This window comes from Gymnodraco acuticeps, unplaced genomic scaffold (assembly GCF_902827175.1).
Source record: "Gymnodraco acuticeps unplaced genomic scaffold, fGymAcu1.1, whole genome shotgun sequence".
NCBI lineage: Eukaryota > Metazoa > Chordata > Actinopteri > Perciformes > Bathydraconidae > Gymnodraco > Gymnodraco acuticeps.
Genome location: NW_022990313.1, coordinates 3473271 through 3491053, shown reverse-complemented (window position 1 = coordinate 3491053; position 17783 = coordinate 3473271). Strand labels below are relative to the sequence as shown.

Here is a 17783-nt window from a genome sequence, read left to right as displayed (position 1 = left end):
CAAGCTGTCATCCAAAGAACAGGAGGGTTTAGCTAGCGCCTCACTGCAATCTTTAAAGGTTGTTTTCTCAAAATGAGTTTTTTCTCCTACTCTGAGTTCGAAATTTCAACTTCAGTAGCACGTACATACACCAAACCTTCCAGTTATATTCCTATCAATATTATGAAGGCTTTTACAGAAGGGTTTGTTCATATATCATTCATAGCCTGAATTATACAACATTGTATACCTAAAACATGGCGAAAATTGATATTTTAGGGCTGTTGACAGTATTTTCTGATTTATGGAGTGATAAAAAGAGATATCCAAAATCCCTTCTGTAAAAGCCTTAGATACTAATATGACTACAAAATGAAACAAGAATTTTGAATCTGGCTATATCCAAAGTTCAGATTTCGATTCCTGAAATGTGTTAAAATATGTGCATATTTCATGAGATAATGGATAATTTGTATATTTAAACATGCTATTTCAGAAAACTTGTAATACAAAAAACAATTGCCTTATTGTAAGTAATTAACTGGAGAAATTTCTAGCTGATACTTTTAAGTTAAAAAAATTACCCTATTCACCTGGGGTGTCTCGCCTTAAGTACTTGAATCAATGTGGTTATTCATTAGCATCAAAGATCAAAATAGAAAATGTTCTTTTTTCCTTTAAATTGTGTTACATGTATTGGTTTCATATCTTCATTGTGTTTGTTGTAAGCAAGCTGTTTCCTATTTCCTAAGTGGCTCATTGGTTTGTTAACTGTTTCCATTTAATGCATGAAATGTCCACGAATAGTTTACAATGTCATGGGATTGTAGAAGGGAAAATGTGATGTGGAAATGGAGCTCAGCGCAAGTTCAACCAGGAAGACCGGCTTTATATCCTGTCATTTGGTGTTTACATTCCTCCCACGGCGGATGCGGCGCGGGCTGCTGACGTCATCAACTCCGCGACTGCAAGACTTCAGACTCTGCATCCCAATGCCTTCATAGCAATATCTGGGGATTTCAACCATGTCAATCTAAAGAAATCTCTTTCCACCTTTAAACAGTATGTTGATTGCAAAACGAGGGAAAATAAAACATTAGACTTACTGTATGCTAATGTCAAGGAGGCATATAGCGCAATAGCACTCCCCCCCTTAGGCAGATCAGACCATAACCTGGTGCACGTAAAACCCCTTTATAAACCAGCTGTCCAGCGGCAACCTGTGACTACCACTACCATACGGACGTGGTCACAGGAGGCTGTGGAGACTTTACAGGGATGTTTTGATGTGACTGACTGGGATGTCCTCTGTGATGCACATGGGGAGGATATAGACGGACTCACAGACTGCATCACAGACTATATTCATTTTTGCACGGACAATATAATCCCCGCCAGAACAATCAAGTGTTTTTCCAATGATAAACCCTGGGTGACCAAAGACATCAAGGCGTCACTGAACAGGAAAAGTGGTGACAAGGAGGAGATGAAGAAGGCACAGTTACAACTGAAGAAGGAAATACAAATGGGCAAGGAGTGCTACAGGAGGAAGCTGGAGAGTAAACTGGCCCAAAACAACACCAGGGAAGTGTGGCGTGGGATGAGAACCATCACTGGGTATGGAAACAAGACTGACCAGGTGATGGGAGGAGATCTACAGGAGGCCAATGACTTAAACCCGTTTTTCAACAGGTTTGATGATGAGGTTACCACCCCTCCCCCCTCCTCCTCCACCTGTGTGACTCACCCCCTGTGATCCCCAGGGAGCCTTTCCTGCCATCTCATCCCTCTTGCCCCCCCCAGACCAGGGCTCTCTCTCAGCCCCACTGTGCATGCCCCCACTCACCATCACTGCAGAGGACGTGAGGGGAGAGTTCAGCCGTCTACACTCAAGGAAGGCTGCAGGGCCTGACGGCCTCAGCCCCAGTCTGCTGAAAGGATGTGCTACTCAGCTGTGTGCAGTTTTTCGGCACATTTTCAACCTGAGCCTGGACATGATGGCCGTTCCTGCCCTGTGGAAGACAACATGCCTGGTTCCTGTGCCGAAGAAGATACATCCACGCACACACAGTGACTACAGACCGGTGGCTTTGACATTACATGCCATGAAGTCGCTGGAGAGGCTGGTCCTTAAACACCTCCGTACAGTGGTCGCACCATCACTAGACCCCCTGCAGTTCGCATATCAGCCTCGTATTGGAGTGGAGGACGCCATCATCTTCCTGCTGCACAGAGTACACACACACACCTTGAGAAGGCAGGCAGCACTGTGAGAGTCATGTTTTTTAACTTTTCCAGTGCTTTCAATACCATCAGACCTGCCCTGCTCAGCAGTAAGCTACTGGACATGCAGGTGGATGCTCCACTGGCGAGCTGGATAACCAACTATCTCACAGCTCGGCCACAGTACGTGAAGCTGCAGAATAACACCTCTGACATTATATTGAGCAGCACGGGCGCTCCTCAGGGCACGGTCCTCTCTCCCTTCCTGTTCACAGTCTATACATCAGACTTCAGACACTGCTCACAGTCCTGCCATCTGCAGAAGTTCTCAGATGACTCTGCCATTGTGGGCTGTATCATCAGAGATCAGGAAGCTGACTACAGGAGTGTGGTGGACAGTTTTGTGGAGAGGTGCGGTCAGAACCATCTGCAGCTCAACGTCACAAAAACTAAGGAGCTAGTGGTTAACTTCAGGAAGCGGAGTACCGCCCCAAGCCCAATTACCATCGTGGGCATGGATGTGGACATTGTGGACAGCTACAAGGTCCTGGGTGTCCACATAGACAATGCACTGGACTGGAGTAAAAACACTGAGGCCCTATATAAGAAAGGCCAGAGTCGCCTGTATTTCCTCAGGAGACTCAGGTCCTTTAACGTCTGCAGCACTATGTTGCAGATGTTTTATGACTCGGTGGTCACCAGTGTGATCTTCTTTGCTGTAGTGTGTTGGGGCAGCGGGGTGAAGACAGCTGATGCCAACAGACTCAACAAGCTCATCAGGAGAGCAGGCTCTGTCCTGGGAGTGGATCAGGAGTCGTTGGCAGTGGTGTCGGAGGGGAGAATGCTGAGGAAACTTCTCAGCATCCTGGACAACGGGTCTCACCCCTTGCATGCCACGCTGGTTTCCTACCGGAGCACTTTCAGCCACAGACTGAGATCACCGAAGACCACCACACAGCGCCACAGGAGGTCTTTCCTCCCAGTGGCCATCAAACTCTTTAACTCTTCACCCTTAAGTAAAGGGCACTGAGAACTTCCACACCAACACTATGTGCAATATACATATCAATATAATTACCATCATTACAATACACTCGCTGCTATATATATATATATATATATATATATATAAAACTATGTGCAATATTATATTATAATTATTATTATTAGTATTATAAATAATGCTATGATAATGTGCAATTACGTAACTGCCACTACGTTTTTTTTTTTTTTGCACTACTAACTACTAAATACTGCCAATAATAAATGCATTGATTGTGTGACCATCTATGTTTCTATGTTGTCTATGTTGTAGATGTTTAATTGCTCTTTTTGCTGCACTTTTAGTGTACAGTTTTGCTGCTGTGTTTATTGTGTTTATTGTATTTTGTTACTCAGGCACAACTATTTCCTTCGGGATGAATAAAGTCTTATCTTATCTTATTCACATATTTCCATTTCACTAAGCTCACCCTTCCAATCAGCGATCGGGGGGGTCACACCCCAGCTAAAGCTATCACTTTTGTCTCTCAAGCCAATCATAGCACATCGTCAAACCTTTAAATCTGCTCTCTCCCCTCCTCCCTGACAGCTGCCATTTCAGATGACTCGACGCAGCCCTCCTCCTTCCAAATCCAGGGTTCACGTCAAGCTTAAACCACTCCTCTTCAGACCTCCATCAATCCCTTCATGCCTCCACCAGTGTCTAGACCCCAGGGGGGTTTTATCGGCTCGGTTTTCCCCCTCCCGAATGATACTCCCGCCCAACGGGGTCTAATCACCAAACACCATTACATTCCTTGTGTATTCTTGACAATAAATATATATCGTTACATCAAAACAAGTCTCTCCTGATTGAACTAATGTTGTCAGAATCATCCTCACAGCCAAACAATAAACAAGTCAAGCACTGCTTGAGTCATTGCTCTGGTGTTCAATCCGACTTCATTCATATTTCTATAGGCTTACTGAGTGGACGGATATTTGACAGGGATGAGAAGAAAACAAGACAACATGCCCAGCCAACGGGAATCAAGGACTTGCAGAAAAGGTTTGAGAACCACTGGCATTTTAGTTTAATTTTGAGCATTTGCATCAGCTCACTTTGCCCAGGTGCTGTCAATGTAGTCTGTGAGGGTTGAGGGCTTTAGGGCTTAACACTGGGATCGTTCCCGTGACTGTCTTCCTTTGATAGCACAGCTAGTTAGTTAGAAGTCAGATGGAATATCTGGAGTGTAGTTTAATGTGCGTCACAGAAACATGGCTGCCCCATAATATAAAGTATGTGACAACATCTTGCTGTGGAGGACGTCCTGCCTCTTCCTGTGTCTAAGACGCCGTGTCCCAGTGGCTACAGGGACTTTTATTGCACATTTTTACTTCAACTTATAAATATGTATTTAATGTATTCTTATATGGTACAATTGTCATGAAACCTAATTTCCCCCTTGGATTAATAACGTGTTTTGAGTGATTGATTGGTCACCTGACTTCCTTCTTTACCACGTCAATATTACTACAACCATTGTAGGTGACCTTGCAATGAATCAAAGTTTGACTCTTTGAATTACAGAGTTGCATTCTCTGTCGAGTAGGGCTTGAAAATGCGTTGAACATGAAGAGAACATTGCTTTGTTCATTCAACTCAGCGTTAGCATAACTGGTTTTCCATCACGTCTCTTTGCAAAAAAAAGAAGAAAAAGAAAGTGTGAATAACTAGAAGAATACCACTTTCTCTCAGTTTCGTGCCGTATTCCCCATAATTATTTTTGCAATGAAACAATGCAACAGCACCCGTGTCAAATGATTCTGACACACCATGTGAAATTGAATGGTTTGCCTTCCAGTGGTGTTTCTTGTTTGCAGTAATTATACTATATAGAAACAAATGAACATCTCAAGAAGTGGTAACTGGGATTACTACACAGATGTGGAAATGAATGTACAATGAGTCCTAGATCTTGACAATCTCTTTTATCCTAAAGTATAATACTGTGGTGTTCAGTTCCAGATACCTGTGACTAAATGCCTTCTGCTTTATCATTTCCACAGATACACTGTGATCTTTGGAAATGATAAACTAAGGTATACAAATGTTGAAATGGCACTTGTTATTCTTAAGAAAGGTCAGGTTGTTCATAATGTTCTGTAAAAGATAGTTAATGTGAAGATTTTCAGAATCTTTCTCTTGTCAAAAGGAATCATTTGGAGTCCTGGTTATTTATAGGTTATCATGCTATGATTTTACTGATCCGGCCCCCATTAAATTGGGCTGTATGTGACCCCTGAGCTATAATGAGTTTGACACCCCTGGTATGATGATGATGATACTTTATTACAGACTCAGGGTCCAGATAAAAGACAAGACATTACATATAATAAATTACATACACAGCATAAAAAAATTCATAGTTTAAGAATAATTTAAATCAGTGTCCTACAAAGAGACAACTATACCAATGTCTCCACAGCTTGGTAGCGTGTAGTACTAAACCTTATGTTTGATGAGGCCAAGAGGATTTCAATCAATCAATGTTTATTTATAGCCCAATATTACAAATGTTACATTTGTCTCAGTGGACTTCACAGTTTGTACAGAATATCAGTATGACAATACGACACCCTCTGTCCTTAGACCAGGGGTGGGGAACCTCCGGCCCCCGGGCCTTATACGGCCCGCGAGGTAATTTATAAAACACACGCAAAAAAGAAAAAAATGTAAGAAATCTAGACCGCAAAAAAATTAAACATTACATTACATTGCATTTAGCTGACGCTTTTATCCAAAGTGACTTACAATAAGTACATTCGACCAGGAAGACACAACCTTGAAGAAAACAGAATCATATAAGTACATCAGGTTTCATAGAGCCAAACATTTCAAGTGCTACTCAACTGGCTTTAGATAATATATTATTAGTATATAATTGCTTTGTTAATAGTTCTATCGCTCGAAGTGGAGTCGAAAGAGATGAGTTTTCAGTTTGCGCCGGAAGATGTGCAAGCTATCAGCTGTCCTGATGTCAATGGAGAGCTCATTCCACCATCTTGGAGCCAGGATAGCAAACCCACGTGTTATCAAAGATGTTGGGAACTTGGGTCCCCCTCGCAGCGAGGGTGCAGCGAGTCGTTTGGCTGATGCAGAGCGCCGTGCACACGCTGGGGTGTACGGTTTAAACCATGTCCTGGATGTACGGACATGGTTAAACCATACACCCCAGCGCGTGCACTACACTCTGCATCAGCCAAACGATTCGCTGCACCCTCGCTGCGAGGGGGACCCAAGTTCCCAACATCTTTGATAACGGCGTGGTGTTGTTGCAGGAAGTCCCGACGGAGAATACTTTTGCTGTAGTACAGGGGTGCACATAACTGCTACGCAGGTTATGTGTGTAATCTGAAATGCGTACCTTCACTTGTGTCACAAAGCGCATTTGCGTACCGACGTACTTGTGAAGCTTTTCCAGAAGGCGGTTAGATCACCGGACGACAGAGTCGGTCTCCGTGTGCACAGACAGGGCTGCTGTTAATGTCGGTCTGTACAACGGAATTGTGCCAAAACTACGCCAACCGGCTGCGGAGGGAGACTCCCCCCCCCTTCACTGGAGAACTGCGCTAAAACAGCTGATCACAACGTTCACACTCTGTGGTCACGAAGTACTCCACTGGCCGCCCCCCCCCCCTCTGTCGACTTTCCTGAAGTACTCCCCCGTTGATAGAAATCAACACGTAATGAATTAAGACCCCACGGTTTGATGATTGATAGGTGTGTGAAAAATGTTATAATAAACATAGATACTGTATGTTAAATGGATATATCCGCCTTCTTTCATTTATCTTTCCATTCCCACAACAATATACATGAAGAAATGGCATATTTTGGACATAGTTCGAATGGTGATTAATCATGATTAATTAATTTCTAAACTTTGATTAATCTGATTAAAATGTGTAATCGTTTGACAGCCCTAATTATAATATATGATATGATAATTACATTTTAGCTTTATTCATTTCTTATTTCATAGCTTATCATTATTTTTATTTTTATCGTTCATCTTATTTTTGATTTTTATTAATCTGTGTGAATCTGTGCTATCCTATTTTTCACTCTCACCCTGTTGCTGTTTGAACTACTGAATTTCCCCATGGGGATTAATAAAGGTCCATCTTATCTTATCTTAATGTATAAGTTGATTTACTTCAATCTACTGTACTGTGTAAAAACACCCCAACAATATTACAAAAGATATACTGCATAAAGCAAACTATATACTTTATTTGATCTAAAACTGATGTTTTTTCAATATAGTAGCTGTGAAAACCATAACAAATAAGTGATTAAATGCTACAGTATTCAGCAAACACAACTGCAGAGCTGCAAACATTGCAAACAGACTAAGTTCTACAACACCCAGTTGTCTTTGTGTATTTGTGAATGAAGCGCCATCTCATGGTTAAATCCTGTAATTGAACAAATGGGGACATTTGGCAACGCCCTCTAGCAATTTGGCAACACCCCCAGCCACTGGGATCCGCTGGGCTTTTGACTGGGACACACCCATGTGAGTCCTATCTGGAGTGCTATATCTGTAATATAATATTAATACATAAGTTAATTTGATAAATGCAATAATAATGAATACAAAAAGGATCTGTTATTTCCTCCTCAGTCCCTCCCCATTTTAGTGTTTCTACAGGAAACGTGAATATGTTGACACGTTTCTCTCCGTTGTGTTCAGAGTAAGATCAGCTTCTTGTGTTTTGTTTTCAGAGGAGATTAATCAGATGAGCCGTAAATATCACAGATCTCCGGAGTCGACAGAGGAGGAACTGCTGGAGGAGGACGAAGTGACGGAAAACTCGTCAGACGATGAGATCCTCATTACCAACAAGAACAACTAAGAAATACTAATTTTCTAGCCAAATTAAAAAGATGGGTCTTCAGTTTTAAAAGCTTCTACAGCGATTCCAGACCGGATGTCAATAGAGTGGTGCAGTGACGAGTCCTAAAACCCAGAAGTGAGTCAGCATTTCACCACTTCCTGTTCCCTTGTCTCAGAGCCAATGGGATCTCTCCATAAGTTGACACACATTTAAAGCCCCACACACACCAAGCCGATTTTGGCCGTCGATGGATGTCAGGCCGACGATGAACATCCTGTCGCCCTACTCAGATTGGTGTGTCCCGCACAGTCGTGTCTTTCCGGCACCTTTTCGGTCAAATAAATCACTCTGATTGGCTGTTATCTAGCTAGCGAATCAGTGCATGAGAAGCGAAACGGAAGTGAGGGACCCAAACAAACTATTAAGAAGGCAAACCTGAGATTTCATTTAACTCCAGCTCTCGACACATGTTCGGGAAAGCCCCATGAGTTTCTCGCTGGAGAGTGAAAATGGAACGCACACGCTATTTGTTGTTTGTTTATATCACGCAGTCTGTTCTTCTTCTCTCGGTTATCACGCAGTCTGTCTTCCGGTTGTTGCCTCTTTTGAATGACGAATACACACTACCACCACCTGCTGGTAAGGAGAGTTATTTCCACTCACGCATGCGCAGTTCGTACGTGCTACTTAGCCGTCGGCTGAAGTCTTTGCGGTGTGTTCCAGTGTGACACATGGCCTAGACGCAGGAGATGCGAGGCGACACAACAGTCGGGTCCGTCTGTGTCAGTTCTTTGGTGTCAGCTAAACAAGCGAGTGCCTGTTTTTCCTGGCCAAGGTCAGGGTCCTTGAACACAACACGAGCCTAACGTGTCATCACGTGGTATATGTCTCGTCTGACAGGGGTGCAGTTCTGACGGAGAGCACAAGAACGCCGCTCCAGCACTTCCCAAATTGCAGTACCCATAAGGAGCCGTACATATCCCGCAGTTTCTGCGTGGCTGTGTCTTTAGTTGTAAGCCCAGTGGCGATCTGTCATTCTGATCATACAGTCAATAACTTTGTTGTTATTAGCATCTGGTTAGCTAGCTATGCTAACTAATATAAGAAGCGTTTTCTACAACCAGTGAGGTAAAGGCACATCTTTATATGATCATTATAGTTATAAAAAAACAAGAGAATAAACGGGTATAAAATACTATGACAGTAAAAAAAAGTTGCTATTAATAAACAAGAATACAGTTTAAAAGGGGAGTGATTTGTAAAATATTCATAAAGAAAAAGAAAATCCGCTTACAGTTCTGTTTCATATGGATGTTGAGAGATGTATCCATGAGCCCCGACCGCATCTGAGCCATCGAGGCCCCATGTCAGGTCAGTGGAGCGCTCTAGTGCACACACGCGGCAATCGATCTCCACTGTGATAGCACGAATATCTTCGCTTACATCAGCCTGTAGCTGCATTGCGTGCTTCATAGAGCAGACCTCAGCGTACAGCTGCTCCATTCTCCCAAGTCGGCTCGAGACAACCATGTTAGTGAAGTTCATCCAAGTAATAAGAAATCTGGGAGTATTTTCCCCACACTCGTTCATTACTTTAAGGCAACTTTTTATATTGTTGACGTCTTTCCTTTCCCCTTTATGGGAAACATTCCGCTGTGTAGTGGGGCAAAGTTCAAACAATACTTTCTTCGAGGACTCTATCCACTCAGAATCAAACTTGTTTGCAGCCAACAGGACGCTCTCATCCTGGCTTAATATATTCATTTTTACATTACATTTGTTAGACACTTTTATCCTGTGGACAATCCCCACAGGAGCAAGTGTCTTGCCCAGGGACACAACGACATGCTGACTGCAGTGGGACTCAAACTTGCTACCCTCTGATTTGAAGTCCAGCACACTATCCACTGAGCCACAGCCTCCGCTGCAAGGAAGATAAGTAGCTCATCCTCCACAATAACTTTACCGTTAACAGTCGTGTAGATCTCAGGTTTTACTCGAGACCGGCTGAGAGTCTGGCTAAAGACAGGAGCAACCGAGCTTCGTGGTGCAGTGTCCGCCATTGCGGAGTATACAGAGTATATTGTGTCCCCGGCTCTGACTGACATGGGACTCTGTAGTTGTTGAAACTTCTGAAGGAGGGGGGGGTGTTCTAGGAAGGCTCTTTCCTTGTAGCCTGAGATTGTGTTGGCCGCCCGCCATGGATGCTGAGTCATTGTTGAACCGGCTCTCCAGCCTGACAGCGTTGTTGAGCTGGCTTTTGTCCAGCCAGTATTAATCTCCATTTCCCTTCCTGTATGCCCACATTTGGAGTTCACACAGGGTCCTGCCCCCCGCAGTAAAGCATGACTGCAAAGCGGATCGAGCTCCTCTATGGCTTTCTTTGGGAGGCGAGTGAAGAGAGGCAATGGCATGTTGGTGGAGGTGTGAAAAAGCTATCAGAGCCCTGTGTGGAGCAGACTTTCACACCTCAGACTGTGGTGCAGGTCATTATTTCACACTCTTCCCAGTTTGTTCATTTTTATATCGACTTTATTTTTGAAAAATCGAATTTTTACATACAATTTAACCTTTACGGCACCAGTAAACTAGCAAGGGGTGCTGACTATTAATGTAAAGAAATCATAAAAATACAAAATGTCCAAAGCCGCAAAAACAATATGCGGGGTGTAAGCCAAAGCCACGATGTGCCCTCACTGCAACCTCCTTACAGCCAATTCCCCCACTAATACAATCAAAGAGAAGGATCTGCAGAATGTCTGGGCCGTATGCAGGAGGCAAAATCCAAACATTTCCCTCTTATTATCTAAATGTTGTAGTATAACTTTTCTTGAAGAAATGCTCATTATTAGAACATAATGGGGAATGATGAGTGTTCACAGTATAGTGCTATAATGCTTGGTATAATACAGTGTAATGTTAGGGTGTGTACACTGTCAGAACAGTGTTTCCATCTGAATGAGTATGTAACTTCATGTGGAGAAGAGTAGCGAACTCTGCTGCTAAGGCTAGTGCGCATGTCTGTATATGGGTCCCACTCTCTCGCTCTGAGCATGTATGTGTGTGTCAGGTTGAACAAAGGGGCCACTTTTAGGTAAAAATGTATTATTATTCACATTGCCTGAGGCTAATGAGATGTGAGGTTACAACTGCGAAAGAGACCAGTGGTAAAACTCCCCTCACTTTGTAGTGAACTTTGGTGAAGGTCAAGAAGCAGTCAATGTGACGGAACGCTTCCAGGGCACGTGTACGGAAGTATAAATGCAAACGTCTGCAGAAAAAGTTACGGTCACGTGTGCAGAAGTTTAGGTAAATGTAAATGTCTGCAGAAGAAGTTGCTGACAAAGAAACTTCACCAGGGTCAACCAATAAGGGACGAGAAGGCTAGCTATAAAGGTGCGAGTACAACGTTTGTTCAGCAGTATGATCCCGGGGTCTGCTCGCTCTTTGATTTATGTCTTTTGACGTAATAAAAGTTCTATTGCACCAAACTCTGTCTGTCTCCAGCGATTTCTTGAGAACCCATTAGAATTGTAAATCACGAAGAAAGTTAATAAGTGATAATGTTGGGAGGGAGGTCCGGACTTTTTCAACTTGCCTAGTCCGAGATTTTCCTCCGACACCATTTTTTAATCGTCCCTCAGCAAATTCAAAAAGTATAATGAAACATGGCCCACAAATGAAACTTGTGCTTGTCTTATATTGTACTTAAATATAATATATACTTAAAAATACATTACACAGAATTAATGTGTTAGTAAGCCCACTTTAATAAATGCAGTCAATTCAAGTTCAAAACATTTTAACAAATAACAAAGCTTCAAGTCTCTGACAAAGTTGAAAAAAAGCCCAATAACAAGCTTAAAATATACCCTTCATATTTCCTCATATTATAAGAAATCTGAGGCTTCTGTTTTAAAGAATGAGCTGCCAACACAATAAATGAACCCTATGAGAACTGTTTAAAAAAAAAAGAAGCATTTTGAAGTATCAAAAATAATTTACCCACATTTGATTGATTTTGCTAACTTGCTAACTTAACTTATGAGGCAGTATACCTCACCTCTAGTGAGGGGCCCAGTCCTTCGTATATTTTTCTGTATGTGGCCCTCAGTGAAAGGTATTTGGAAGGCGGGTACAACAGGTTACGACACACGCCCTTATACAGAGTTTAGTTACTGCTAATAATGAACAATCAATCTGGAGTATATTGAGTTAAATCCTAAATTGTTCGCTAGCACACAATCTTCAGTTCAAACAACGTTTTATGACTATTATTAAGATATGCATTATAGCAGTGCAATTGTCAGGACTGAGGTCAATAATAAAAGAATCAAGCACACAAGCTTTGACTCGTGGTGTGTGTGTCAATAGGATTTGTCCATATTCTGACCATATTTGTCAGTGCCAGGCTTTTCTTTCATTCCAATGAGGACAGTCTGTGTAAGCAAACGCAAAGGCCATCGGGTTCAAAGTGACTCAACCTTTGCTCAGGAAAGTCAAAAGCCATACCACGCACGAGCCATGAAAGTATCATGACATGACGGTATCTCCGCCTATAATGCTGAAGACTGGGCTTCTTTTCCGCAATGGGGAGAGTTTTCTAACTGCTACTTGATGTCAACTTGAAATAACTTTTTAGCGTGAACATGAACCGCCGGTCACACAGCTCATATCTTTCCAGAGTTGTCAAAACCTGTCCCAGGCCTTCACTAGAGCTTTGGTTTCTGATAAGTCTGAATGCTCATAGATCTAATAGACAAACTGGACTTCTTGAATTGTATTTCACGGCTTACCAGTGCCTGATGCAGCAGCCTCAACCCAAGCACAACCACACTTCTTTGTTTCAACGCAGAACAGTTTGCAGCCAAAAAGCCGGCTTATGCAAACTGCTGCTGCAAACCAACGCAGAGAGAGGTCTTATGGGTAACTTACCCATGATCACAAAGGAATCCAACTTCTGTTAGAAAGCAAGTTTAAAACAGGTAAGAACAAAAGATATCTGCGTAAACATAAGTTGTATGTACATGATGTATGTGCTTGTGTTTTCAGCCTTAAGCCTGATGGGCTACATACTGTATCTCATGAAGCCAAAGATGAAGAGCTACTCTTCTTTGTTTGCTATCGCTGCAAGAGCCAATAACCGCCCCCTTTAAAGCCAACACGCTGTTTGATGAGAATTAAATCATGTGCATCCATTTTTGCCTCATAAAAGCAGGATGAAGTGCTGCCAAATGCAACTTGTTGGCAGACATGAGTTCTGAGTAATTAAGTCTCAGTGCTAATGAGGGATAATTAATTGGTTTTGAAAGAGGCAACTGTGTGGAAACATTTTTGATATCTCTCTCTCATTTGACCAGTTTTACTCTTTCACACTTTATAAATAAGATGTCTGCTGGCACCAAATCTCTCCATTACTGGGTCTATTGGTTTTTGTTTTTTTTACACCTTTCTTTAAGTCCATCTTTCTCTCTTTCAGGTATTTCTATAAAGTATCTTTGCTCTCCTCCTCTATCTGTTTCTCTCAGCGCTATTCAGCGATGGTCATCCAGTCTGAGGGGCAACTAAGGATCCTGGGAGCTTGCGATCGATTACTCTCTCAGGCGGAGAGTAAAGACACTTTCTCTGCTGGTATCCCCCTCTTCTATTACTGACAATCCTATTTTTCTCCTCTTCTATTTCTCAATCTTTTAATCTTTCCACATCTCAGTTATTTTATTTTTCAAACCCAGCACATTGCTACCCCCTCAGTCTCTCACCTCTTCTTATACTTTATTTTCAAAGCTGCCGTTTTTTGAAAATGTGTTCGATTCCTTAGCAAAGTTGGACAGGGTCAATATTCAAGTTCGTAACTCAGCTCAATACTGAAGTCAATAGCTTGGTTTCAGGTGACGTCACACCGTTGCGTTCCTTTGGCGCGAAATTCCATTGGAGGTCAGGAAGTAATTTTCTACAGAGGATCTAGCTGCTGTTACCATTGTGAAAATGCCGGTGTGTTGTGTAGTTTACGGTTGTTCCAATCGATCCGGACGAGAGAAAAACAAGAGGTTTTACCGAGTGCCGAAGGTTGTCGTCCATAAAGCTGAGCAATTTAAGAAGCTAACCGAAGAACGCCGGAAAAAATGGCTTTCAAACCTACATCTGCGGTCGGGAGGAGCAGTGTCGTCTAATGCACGGGTCTGCAGCGACCACTTCATCAGAGGTATTAGCTAACTTGGTTTTTGTGGCTTTGTTTAGGTATTATTGGGTTGTGGTTAAATGCGTATTTACTTAGTAATACTGATCATGTTTAAGTTACCTGTAGTCTAATATGGACTTTGTTGGGACTTTTTAGGGTGCCCTAGCGCTTTGGGTGACGTTGAGTCGGTAGACTGGGCTCCCACTGTTAGCCTCGGTTACCACACAACAAGTAAGCCCAGATCAGAGGCATCTCTTCGACGAGAGCAGAGGATGGAGCTCAAGGAAGACCAACAAAGACAATCAGAATGTGCAGAGGCTTTGTTGGATCTCCTGCAGACAACCGAGAGCCCAGAACCGACGCAGCCCCCCGTCTGACAGCCCACAACCAGAGGACACCAGTGGGATATTAAATGACCAACAAGGTAAATTAACCACCAGCATTATTATTAAATATTACAAATGTGATTGTCAGAAAATCAATGCAAACTTTGAATTAGGTTTAGAAAATAGAGCACTAATTTGAGAATCTGCATGTCTGTAAAAAGGTTGTCAAAAAGATAACTTCACAAAAATTCACATTCATATTTGACTATTTTAAATAACTAATTATGCTTGCTACTGCTATATTGTATGCAGATGCAGGATGCCAGACTGATTTAACGATGGAGGACATCGAGAGGATGGACGATGTTCTGAGACAGAACACAACAGAGCTGGGAGATCTTCGGACAAAGGCTCTGGACACAAAGTTCAACCAGGAGTCCTTTGAGAACAACGAAGAGAAGACAAAGTTTTACACCGGGCTCCCCAACTTCTTAGTTTTACTTCAGGTTTTTCAACTGTGCGAGCCCTACATCACCTGTGGCCCTATGTCTGTGCTCTCCAAATTTGAACAGTTCATTTTAGTTTTGCTGAGGCTGAGACTAAATCTCCCTCTGAAAGATTTGGCTTTCAGGTTCAACATCTCTCTCTCCACTGCTTCTAGAATTTGGCATAAGTTAATTGACATACTTCACGAGAGTACAGAATTTATAATTGAGTGGCCAGAGCGACATGTACTTCAAGCTACAATGCCAATGGGATTCAGACAGGTATTTGGATGTAGAGTTGCTGTGATTGTTGACTGTTTTGAAGTTTTTATTGAGAGGCCCTCTAATTTACTAGCTAGAGCACAAACATGGTCCAACTACAAGCATCACCATACTGTTACATTTCTGATTGGTGTAGCTCCCCAAGGCTATGTTACCTACATATCTTGTGCCTGGGGAGGAAGAGTTAGTGATAAACAGATCACAATACAGAGTGGGCTCCTAAAAAACCTGTTACCTGGAGATATTGTCCTAGCAGACCGTGGGTTCGATATTGCCGATAGTGTGGGATTTTACTGTGCTTCACTAAAGATGCCTGCATTCACCAGGGGGAAAAGTCAGCTGTCAGCATACGAGGTGGAAGAGACAAGAAAAATAGCTAATGTGCGTATTCATGTTGAAAGAGTCATAGGATTAGTCAGAAGAAAATATCAGATTCTGCAAAGCAGGGCTGTGCCCATAGAGCACATGCTAACAAAACCAGGTGAGGCACTAGCATTAATTGACAAGATTGGGGTTATTTGCTGTGCCTTGTCTAATCTGTCAGTGTCTGTCGTCCCATTGGAGTAAAGTCATGGAGCTGTAGTCTTGTAAATAAGAAACCATGTATTATTCAGTATCATTTAATCTTTTCAGTAAACATCTTTTTGTGTTCAAACATCTTGTGTTCAAGTCTTTTCAGTAAACATATTTTTGTGTTGAAAATTGTGTAGCCCTACTCAATATACAACTTTCATCTACATTCAGGCTTAATTCATTCAACAATATTCTAGAGATGACAATTGGTCTGGTGACGCTCCCATGTATGGCCATTGAGTTTATTGTAAATGTAAATAAGAAACCATGTATTATTCAGTCTTAGTATCATTTAATCTTTTCAGTAAACATCTTTTTTACAATAGCAATATATCACACAGCCCTACTTCCTCTAGTGAGTGTGGTCAGTGAATATGAAGGTGCTATAATGCAGGTTAAAGAGCTGCCACTGTGCAAATGTTACGTTCCCTTGTAAATATAGGGGTACAAAAGGAAGTAGCGACACACAACATAACCGGCCGAGAGAAAAAGGAGAGGAAACTGATCTCTGACGCCATAAAGTGGTCTTTTAATTAACACAACGAAAAAGGGCTCACCAGCCAACTTGTCAAACAAAGCTTAAGATAAGGGGAGAGCGACTGCAACCTTCCTCATGTCCTATATGGAGGCGCTGATTGGAGATTGGGAGCACCTGGGGAGATCAGAGGGAGAGAGAAAAAGACACCCACACACACCCAAACACCAGCACCCACTACGGCACGTAATAATAATGCAACAAGGAGAGAACCACAACTTCCGGGACCAGGACAGACCACAGGTGCTGGTAATCACGCCTTCTCTCCCTCCTGATCATCTTGCAACTGAAACTGAAAAATGGAACCGCAGACAGGGAGAGGAGGCTTTTAGTCACCTGATAGTTATGCACTAACATGTTCTTGTGGAAAAAAATGAGCACACCAACTCTTTATGACTTTTACCTTTCCCCTTGTAAGTTACTGTCCCAACACTTCAGGGAGAACACATAGTCTGAAGAAACGCTCAACTCTGGGAATGATGTTGTCCCACAGGTCCACATCACGCACAATTCTCTCTACAAAGAGGTCATTTTTAGTCCAGACAACAAAGTCGCAGTAGTCAACATCAACGAGGTGGAGCTGAGCCTGTATTTGATGGTAGTAGGCATGTCTCCTGTCCAGCTTCACAGTGCCCCCCATCGTTGACGAGACAGAAGCCCTGTTCTCCAGCACACAGGCGAAGATTGGCCTCCTCTTGTTTGCTGTGTGGGCACTAAAAGTTCAATGAAAAGAAAAGTAATATATTGTACTGTAAATAAGTGTCTGCAGCTCAAAATGTATTGGGAGAGGATCCCCAGACTCAGGATCACGTCACAATCCTATACTTACCCGCTTTACTGTAGCACAATACTGAACAAATAACTTACCTTTATCTCACAGATACCAGTTCCATGGCAGGTGCATGTGACACCTCCGTCTGGCGACGCTCCCATGTATGGCCATTGAGGGTTCAGCCAAAGCCCGCTGTCTTTACAGCTGAAACCCTGGTGGTGCAGACTTTGTACTCCTTCATACTGCTTTCGGGCAGTTGCCTCGTATTTGCACACACACACACACACACACACACACACACACACACACACACACACACACACACACACACACACACACACACACACACACACACACCACACACACACACACACACACACACACACACACACACACACACACACACACACACACACACACACACACACACACACACACACACACACACACACACACACACACACACACCACACACACACACACACACACACACACACACACCACACAGGATGAGTAATCACTTCATCCAAATTGTAAATTGTTG

The 17783-nt window shown here is 42.7% G+C and overlaps 1 long non-coding RNA gene across 1 annotated transcript; it reads right to left on the bottom strand.

Annotated features, from left to right (window-relative positions):
• Positions 1-16207: 16207 nt before the first annotated feature.
• LOC117550469 lies at positions 16208-17106 on the bottom strand. The gene is made up of 2 exons (XR_004569651.1): positions 16871-17106; positions 16208-16759 (listed from the first exon to the last, which is right to left on the bottom strand). It is a non-coding gene; the product is annotated as an uncharacterized LOC117550469 (long non-coding RNA).
• Positions 17107-17783: the final 677 nt, after the last annotated feature.